This window comes from Callospermophilus lateralis, chromosome 10 (genome assembly GCF_048772815.1).
Source record: "Callospermophilus lateralis isolate mCalLat2 chromosome 10, mCalLat2.hap1, whole genome shotgun sequence".
In the NCBI taxonomy this organism is placed as follows: Eukaryota; Metazoa; Chordata; class Mammalia; order Rodentia; family Sciuridae; genus Callospermophilus; species Callospermophilus lateralis.
The window spans coordinates 52,290,270-52,300,488 of record NC_135314.1 but is presented as its reverse complement, the minus strand read 5'-3'; the positions used below and the strand labels follow the sequence as shown (position 1 = coordinate 52,300,488).

Sequence of the window (10,219 nt, the reverse complement as noted above, 5' to 3'; positions counted from 1 at the left end):
CATCCTTCCTCAAAAAGAGAGAACAACAAAAATTCCACTTTGATCATAATTGTAGATTAGAAAAGGAAATACCTCCAATTTTCTTTTTGAAAATGTCATACTTTCCTCTTAAACTAAGGGTAAATTTTACTTCCTCAACTCAATTTCCTACAGTTTTCCTAACAGGCAACTATTGATGACCTATTAGGTGAGGATAGAAACAGAAGCTCGGTCACCTTTGTTGCTATCATTGCTTTAGGTTCTTTCTTTTTACATACAGTTTTGTTACTAAAGAGAATGTTTTTTCTTTTTTAATATTTCTTTTTTAGTTTTAGGAGGACACAATATTTTTATTTTATTTTTATGTGGTGCTGAGGATCGAACTCAGTACCTCATGTGTGTTAGGCAAGTGCTCTACCCCTTGAGCCACAACTCCAGCCCTCCCTCCCCCATAATGTTTTTTCTATTTCACTCTTTTTTTTACCAGAAGTTCCAATTGCATTTTCATTATTTTCTGGACCAATTTTTGTAAAAAAAAAAAAAAAATTGTCAAATATTCTGCAATATGTATCAGATCCCAGGGAAATGGTCAGTTTGTATCCAGTAACAACCCAAAGCAAAGAAGCAAAGAAGATCTATAGAGGAAAAAAAAAAGATCTATACAGGAAGCTGCTCAGCATCACCAGTGGGCTCTCCTTGGTAGCAGGGAATACTAAAACATAAATTGAATTCAGTTCTCTTTTCTTTTTCACTGTTGATTAAAAACCCTGCATTCATTGACAAGATGGCTATAAATTTTACTGTGACATGAATCAGAACAAATACAATGCAAATATTCATTAAGAAAGGGGAGACTGCTGGGTACGGTGGCCCACACCTTTAATCTCAGAGACTCGGGAGGCTGAGACAGGAGGATTGTGTGTTCAAAGCCAGCCTTAACAAAAAACAAGGCATAAACAACTCAGTGTAGACCCTGTCTCTAAAAGAATACAAAAAATAGGGCTGGGGATGTGGCTCAGTGGTCAAGTGCCCCTGAGTTTAATCCCCTGTACCCACCTCTCCAAAAAAAGAGGAGACTATACAAGTATAACCCAGGAATTGGGAACTTAAATGATGGTGATATAAAAACAGATTCGACATTCTGTGGTTTGCACCATATGAGGAATGACAAATTGTTGAGCAACAGCAGTCCATTTACTGAATTCAGAGAATGGATGTGTTCTTGATATAGAGGAACTAATTACCCAAGATAAAGCAGAGATATAGGACTTTATCATATACCCAGTTAATGCCATTTGGATTTGGGTTTAGATGAATGAAAAAATTACACATTGAAAAAAAAAAAGGAGAGTACATAAATGCAAAAAGAAGAAATGTCATTTTTTAAATATTAGAAGAATAAAACTTAGTAGCACAGTAGAAATGCAAAATATGCAAAAGATAGAAACAGTTCAGTTGAGATATTGCCAATAAGGCATATTATATAATGGGGGGAAAAGTAAAAGGAGGACCCCCCCCAAAAAAATTGAGTTTGTAAAGACATTTTCATCTAGAAATGAAATAACTGTTTGCATAAAGTATGTGTTCACAAGAAGAAATGCCTTTACAAAGTCTGTGGCTGAAATACAATCTTAGTGAGACAGGGTCCCACTAAGTTGTTCAGGCTGGCCTTGGAGTTTTGATTCTCTTGCTTCACCTCTCTGAGTAGCTATGTTGTTCATTCTTTTTCTTTTTGGTACTTGGCATTGAACCAGGGGTGCTTAACCACTGAGCCACATCCCAGGCCCCACCCCCCGGCCTTTTTTTTTTTTTTTTTGTATTTTATTTAGAGACAGGGTCTTGCTGAGTTGCTTAGGGTCTTGCTAAGTTGCTGAGGCTGGTTTTGAACTCATGATCCTCCTGCATCAACCTCCTGAGCTGGGGCAATTACAGGTGTGGGCCATCGTATCTGGTGCATTGTTCATTCTTTTAAAGTTGATTCAGACTGACAGTGAAATCATTTAGCAATTTGATTTGTTTTCTTCTGATGGTTATTAACTTGAGTACTCTCTCCTTTGAGCATTTAAAATCTTATAAATAGATACCATGCATTTTTCAGGTTTCAAAGGAAGGGGGAAAAAAGTCTGATATTTTGAGAAGCTCCTCCTGGAACCTGATATTGAATGCCATTATCTCATCACTGAATTTATAATTTTGTCCCTTCCAAATTGTACCTGCTCACTCCCCTTTTCTTTCATTTTTAGAAGCTCTTCTTAGGATGTTTTTGTGAATTTAATAGCAAATTTTAATTTTTTTAAAAATAATATCTTTATTTTACTTATTTATTTTTATGTGGTGTTGAGGATTGAATCTAGCACCAGGTAGAGCTCTCCTGCTGAGCCACAACCCCAGCCCCCAATTTTAACTTTTTAAGAGGCTTGCTTTTCTAATGTTGATTTCTTTACCCCTAAATACCTATCTATAATGCTTACAAAATGCTGAACTTTATTTTTGTAATTTGTAGTTTAAATCCCTGTATCACTTTGGGAACTGAATTCCTCCTGTTGCCTGCTAACCAAGATAACAACGGTCATAACCTGCTTGTTAAGACTTAAGTGGTGCCTGAACTTTGATGTCCTGATATCCTGAGCTGTGTTCATTCTTTGAGGACAATTTAATTTTGAATTGCTAACCAAAACTTATCATATTACAAGTTTCAATATTAAACTCTAGATCCTGCTTAATTTCTGGTGGTGAAAGACAATGCTTGTAACCTCCTTTGAGAAGATTAAGTATAACTTTTTTTTTGGTTGCAGGGAGTGTTGTGCCAACTCTTCTCTTTTGAGAGAGGGTTGCTAATTGAATAATTCCACTCAGTTGAGTCATCAGAGGCTCATACTTTTTTAATATTTTTATTGATGCATTATACGTTATACATAACAGTGGGATTCATTGTCACATATCCACACATGCACACAGTATAACAACAAAATTTGGTCAATATTGTTCCTTAGTATGTCTTTCAATTTTTTAATGTGACATAATGTCCTTTCCAATACCAAGCTACCCTTTTCTAGATACATGATTTTATTTTTAACTAGGGATTGAACCCAGGAGCACTTAACCACCGAGCCATACTCCTAGACATATTTCATATCTTATTTTGAGATAGAATATCAAAATATCAAAGTTGCTTTAGGGCCTTGCTAAGTTACTGAGGCTGGCTTTGAACTTGTGATCCTCCTGCCTCAGCCTCCCCAGCCACTGGGATTACAGGCATGTGCCACTGCATTTGGCCCAACACTTATCCTATTGTGTGTAACTGTAAACTTCAGGTCTGTGGGGAAACTCTATGTATATTTTTTCTGTTGTCTAGGGTGTTTTAGATAGTTCAGACTCCAAAAGTCCAGTAACCCTTCAAGACTGGTATGTCTCAGTTCTAGGACCCACTTGTGGGATATTGACTAGGAATCTTTCTCTTAAATTCTTCTAAAATGAACTGAATTCCCCTCCCCCAGTCCCCAAACAGACTGACAGCAACTGAGGAGGAGAAGACTAAGGAAAGGTTAGAGGTTCCTGAGCGTGATGTAAGCACTCCCTAAACTGCCCACAGATTTCTTGATATCAGTCAACAGAACTTTAAAAAAAAAAAAAAAAAAAAAAACCGCTTCATTACCCCACTCCACATCCTCAAATCTGATGTCCCAACCAGGGAATTACAGTTCAGTCTCTTCTCTTGTGATTTTGACATTTTAGGTCTTATTTCAAGTCTTAAGGCACAGTTCCATGTCCTTCAGTGTCCTATACAGGGAATGGCCATTTATTCATTTATTCAGCAGCTATTCATAAAGCCCCTGCTCTGTGCCAAGTATTAGTTGGCTCTGGAGATACATAAGATACCTTTCCCCCCCTTTATTGGTTGGCATTCTTACTTTTCTTCATTTGCATCTCCCAGTTCCTCCTGCATTGTTGACTTTCCTCAGTACCCTTGAGAACTGAGTACTGAATTACTCTGGTTAGTACTGGACTGAAGTACTCTGTACTCTGTTTGGGCAATTACAGGAGGGGTGTGTGGCACATGTGAGATATAAGTCCTTCTCTGCATCAATAGTTTTATTTTAATGTGCTCCTGAGAGGGGAATCAGTTTCTGTTCTTATATCAATCATGCCTTTGGTACATATACAAGGTAATAGCCCTTTTCGGTTCTTGGTTTCAAAACTGGGTGACATACAACATCAATCGGCCACAGTTCCAGTCACCCAATACACACATTAGTCCAGGCTCTGAACTCAGAATCTTAAAGAAACTGGAAAACATATTAACTGATATTGTAAGAGGGACTTAGGCTGACTTTGCTAAGAGCACTGACTCTTTACCTGGCCTGTGAATGTCCCATGGGTAGCCAAAATCAGGATAAACTGGCATCTCTGCCTTCTTTTTGAATCTGTCTCCTTTATTACCTTAAACTTTATGTTCCCTGCTTAGTTCTGCATGCAAACATGTTAATTATTTAAAGAATGCTCATCTAAAAATTTGTAATCCAAGATTTATTAACCCTAAATTTACCTAACCTAATTTAACTGAGACAAGACTTTCAGGGACATTCTGTTAGCTTCAATAAGACCCCTGGAGTGGGTGCCTAGAAGTGTTTAGTCTACACCTGATAGCACAGTGGGAAAGAGGTTAAAAAAGTACTAGTGATCAAAGTCAACATTATATTTTTAAAAATCACACCTTTCCATGTATGTATGTATGTATGTATGACATGTCAAAATACACTCTATTCTCAGGTATACCTAAAAAGAACAAATTTTTAAAAATCACCAAGTTTATTCTAGTAATACAAGATTAACATAACATTTGAAAATCAGCTAATGTAAATTTAACATTAGCAGACTAAGGGAGAATAACTGTAATCATCTCAATGTGCAAAATGCATTTTACAGAATTCAATACTTGTTAATGTAATAACACTCTACAAACCAATAATACTGAGAAACTTCTTTAATTTGATAAATGACATCAATCTGCAAAAAGCCTATAGGTATGATCAAACAATGATAAAAAATTGGGAGAAAGAAAGAAAACTGTCATTATTCACAGATGACATGATGTGCATAGAAATTCTGAGAAAGTCTGTAAATAACAATTAGAATTCATAACTGAATTTAATAAGGCTGCTAAATAGAAAGTTAATATACAAAACCAACCCTATTTCTCTGTGCTTCTACAATCAGTTAGAAAATGAAGATCTTTTAAACATCATTCATAAAATTAAAAAAAAAAAACAAACATCAGGTATAATTGGGCATGGTGGTGCATGCCTGTAATCCCAGCAAATTGAGAGGTTGAGGTAGGAGGATTGAGAGTTCAAAGTCAGCTTCAGCAAAAGCTAGATGAGACCACATTTCTTTTCTTTACTTTTTTCTTTTTTGGATTTTTCCATATTCTTAGCATTTATTACATTTTATGAGAACTTCAGTAAAGTCTTTATAGTCTGAGAGTAGAATACTGACATTGAAATTCTCCAAATAGTCTACTATAGTTGTCAGGCAATTGTTGCTTCATTTCTGATATTATTCCAAAATCCAAAACCAATTTGTCTTAGATGAAGAACCAATAAAATTGAGTTATTTCTTCAATGACAAATGTGTCTGGCCTTTGGTAACCATAATCTGTGAATAGCAGATTGTTAAGCATCTCCTTGACCTCCCTGTACCCTCTACACTATGTTATGAAACCAAAAGTTTTTATATATTATAAAACTTTAAGTTATTATCTTTTGGCTTCATATACCATTTCACATTCTTTCAATCTGGTCCTCAAAGAGGACAAGTAGCCCTTTTTTCTTTCTTGGCTTTTTCTTGTAGCTAGCAACACTAGTATTATTCTGGAAGACATACAGACCTTGATTTGTTTTTTGAACATAATTGTAGTTCATTGTGTCAAAGAAATTAGACGTGACCAAAATTTAGTGTTTAATAAAAGCTAATAAAATTTAGCCTTGAGTGATTTTTACATTAATGCATCAAAATATATCATTATCTTTTAAACTTTTTTTTTTTAATAAAATACAAAAGTAGGACTGGAGATGTAGCTCAGTGGTTGAGTGCCCCTGAGTTCATTCCCTGATCCCTCACCACCACCAAAAAGACAAAACAACAAACAACAACAACAACAACAAACAGAAAACATATCTAGGAATAAATCTAACAAAGGATGTAAAGAACTCTACACTGGGGCTGGGGATGTGGCTCAAGCGGTAGTGCGTTCACCTGGCATGCACGCAGCGCTGGGTTCGGTCCTCAGCACCACATACAAATAAATATTAAAAAAAAAACAAAACAACAACAACAAAAAAAAACCCTACACTGAAAACTACAAAACATAAGAGAAATTAAAGAAAACATAAATGGAGAAATATGTAACATGAATGAATTAGAAGTCAGTATTATTAATGTATCAAGTCTCACCAAATTAATCTATAGATTCAATACAATCCCAATCAAAATTCCAACCAACTTTTTAAAAGAAATTGATAGGAAGAGCTGAGTATGGTGGCAGACACCTAAAATCTAGTGATTCAGGAGGCAGAAGCAGGAGGATCAAACTTCAAGGTCACCCTCAGCAATTTAGAGATACACTTTTTTCAATTTCAAAAGAGCTCCTGGGTTCAATCCCTGATACAAAAAAAAAAAAAAAAGGCAATGCAAAAGACCTAGAAAAACAAAGTTGGAGAAGTTGGAGTACCAGATTTAAAGACTTAGTAGAAATTTACAATTAATCAAGATGTCATTGTTTGAAGGTAAAAATGGACAAATATGCCAATAAAAGAGAATAGAATCCAGAAATAAACTCAACATATATTTAGTCACTTGCTGTATACAAGCCACCACTGAAATACAATGGGTAAAGAATGATCTTGTTAATAAATGGGACTAAGGCAATTAGATATTCTTTTGGGGGGAAATGAAGAACCTTGATCTTTCATTTTGTACCATAGATAAAATTTCATCTGCATGAATTGTAGACCTAACTGTTAAAACTAAAACAAAATTTCTAGGAGAAAATAAAACCATATAGTCATGTTTTTAGGGTAGGCAAAGATTATCTAGCCATGACACAAAGGCGATAGCAATACCCAAAAGAAAAAAAAAAAGATAAATTAATTATAATTGAGGTTATTTATCAAAGACATACTGACAGTGAAAAGACAAGTCTTGCATTGGGAAATTTTTATAATATGTTTAATCAATAAAGAACTCATTTTCTGACTATATGAAGAACTTTTGTAATCAATAAAGACAATCTAATTTATTTAAAAAAAAATTTTTTTTAGTTGTTGATAGACCTTTATTTTGTTTATATGTGGTGCTGAGAATCAAACCCAGTGCTTCACACATGCCAGGCAAGTATACTACTGCTGAACCATAACCCCAGCCTCACAACCTAGTTTTTTTTTTTTTTTTTTTTTTTTTTAATGAGCAAAACGTGAACAAAATTTCATAGGAGGATATCCAAATGAACCAATAAGCACATAAGATGCTCACATCAGGGCTGGGGATGTAGCTCAGTGATAGAGTGCTTTCCTAACATTGCACAAAGCCCTGGATTCCATCCCCAGTACCACAGTTATAAAATGCTTGCCTGGCATGGTGACTCACTTCTGTAATCACAATGGCTCTGGAGGCTGAGGCAGGAGGATCATAAGTTTAAAGCCAGCCTCTGCAACTTAGGAGGCAGTAAGCAATTTAGCAAGACCATTTCAAAATAAAAAGGGTTGGGATGTGGCTCAATGGTTGAGCACTCCTGGGTTTAATCTCTGGTACCAAAAATAAATAAGTAATTTTAAAAAATCCACAAATGCTCAAATCAGGAAAATGTAAATTGAAACCCCCATAAATTACTAATAATTTACCAGAATGGCTCATATTAAAAATACTGTTAATATCAGTTGTTGATGAGTATGTGGAACCACTAAACTCTGTAGGAGTTTACATTGCTGGTAGGAATGTAAATCAAAGCAACTTTAGGAAACTATAGGATAGTATATATTAAAGCTAATTATAAATCTATACTATTAACCTAGTAATTCCATTCCTAGCATATTACCAAGGAAACTGAATTTACCAACAAGAGCATTTTTAGCAGTTTTATTCGCAGTAACCTAAAACTTGAGACAACATAGAAGTCATTCACAAAAAGACTAGATAACCAAATTGTGATATATTCCTAGAATGGAACACCGAATGGGAACAAAGAGTAAATTGCTGTTGTAGAATAAATCTTTTTTTATTTTATTTATTTTTTAGTTGTAGTTGAACACAACACCTTTATTTCACTTGTTTATTTTTTTATGTGGTGCTGAGGATCGAACCCAGGGTCTTGCACATGCAAGGCGAGCGCTCTACCGCTGAGCCACAACCTCAATCCCTAGAATAAATCTTATTGCCCTGTGATGAGAAAAGAAATCAGTACCATCAAAGCATATATACCATTTGATTCAATGTCATTTAGGGAAAGATGAAAACAATCTATGGTGGAAGAAGTTAGAGTAACATCTCTTAACTTTTAGGGGCTTGGGTATTGAGTAGGTTGATGGGGTGTGGGAGATGTGCTGCACGTCTTTATAAGCCATAAGGACAATGTATTTACGTGTAACATTCCTTAAACTGTGCATTTAAAATTGGTACTTTGCTGAATCTCCATAAAATAAAAAGAACTATGGAACAACAATAGTAACCAATCTAGACAATAACAAAGTAGGCAAGAACAGTGAATGGAGATGGGAGCTGTCATTTTTGAGATGATTCTTCAGGAATTGATGAAACCAACAAGAAGACACTTCCTTAGAAAGAGGGAAAAATTAAAAGAAGGAGGAGGAGGAGGAGGAGGAGGATGATAAGGATAAGAATAGTAGTAAAAGCATGCACTCCTTAAGATAACAAAGATAACATAAATGAGCTGGGCACAGTGGTATATTCCTGTAATCCCAGGGACTCAGGAGGCTGAAGAGGGAGAGTCACAAGTTCAAAGCCAGCCTCAGAAATGTAACAAGGGCCTAAGCAACTTAGCGAGACCCTGTTTCTAAATAACATTTAAAAAGGGCTGGGGATGTGGCCCAATGGTTAAGAACCCCTAGGTTCAATCCCTGGTATAAAAAAAAAAGTGTTTACTTTGCAATTTTGTCTTATATTTCAAGTTACATTGTTGCTTTAAACATTTGATATAAACAGATTTTCAAAAGTGTTACAATATAGCTTAGGAAAACTTGCTCAAAGGCTTGTTAATTAGGAAACACACTGTGATGTGTAAAACCTGCTACTACTGCTGAGAGGGCGAGAAATGAGTTGCAGGAAACAGGCCTGCAAAGAGCAGAAAGCAGGGAAAGCTGTTTCCTCTAGTCAGAGGGTACAGGTGGAGAGAGGATGCAGGTGACGTCTCTTGCCTCACCGCCACTGGGACTTTTCCCTGGCCCAAGAAGGAAAGAGATGCAGATGTGTTTGCTGGGGGGGGGTTGGGGGGGATGTTTCTCTGAAATATCGCGTAAATAGATTTTAGAACCAATCCTTAAGATTTTTCAAGTCTTCTATACAAGTATATTTGAAACATAATAGATCTTTTATACTTTGTATAAAAGATATTGGTTCTAATGGAGTTTTGGGGTAGATTTCCTAGAGTTTTATATTTAAATGACATGTTATATAATAATAAAAACAATTATGTTCTTTTCTTTAGAATCTTTATAATCTTTAGGTTTTTGTTTTCTCTCACATCCCTGCACACTGGCTAGAACCTCTGTAAAATGTTGAATAGAAGTGGTAAAAGCAAATATCCTTTTCTTGTTCCAAATTTTGGTGAGAAGATTAAAATTTTATCATTAAGAATGATGCTAGGACTGGGGATATAGCTCAGTTGGTAGAGTGCTTGCCTAACATGCACAAGGCCCTGGGTTCAATCCCCAGCACCACCAAAAAAAGAAAAATGTCAAATATTTGTTGATGCCCTTAATTAGGGTAAGGAATTTTCCTTCTAGTCCTGGTTTGCCACTAATATTTTTGTTGTATAAATGGGATTTTAATTCTGTCCAATGTTTTTACTGCCTGTGCTGAATTTTTGTAGACTTTCTTTTCCTTTATTCTGTTAACATAGTGAATGGCACTGATTGATTTCCAAATATTAAATTCATCTTGTATTCCTGAGATGGAACCTCACTTGCTCGTGATTTCTCTTTTCATGAATTGTTGAGTTTGTTTTTAT

At 35.5% G+C, this 10,219-nt stretch overlaps 1 non-coding gene across 1 annotated transcript; it reads left to right on the top strand.

The window, feature by feature from the left end:
- The first annotated feature begins 9,859 nt into the window (after window positions 1–9,859).
- On the top strand, window positions 9,860–9,932 carry Trnav-aac (transfer RNA valine (anticodon AAC)). Its single transcript has one exon. It is a non-coding gene; the product is annotated as a tRNA-Val (tRNA).
- Window positions 9,933–10,219: the final 287 nt, after the last annotated feature.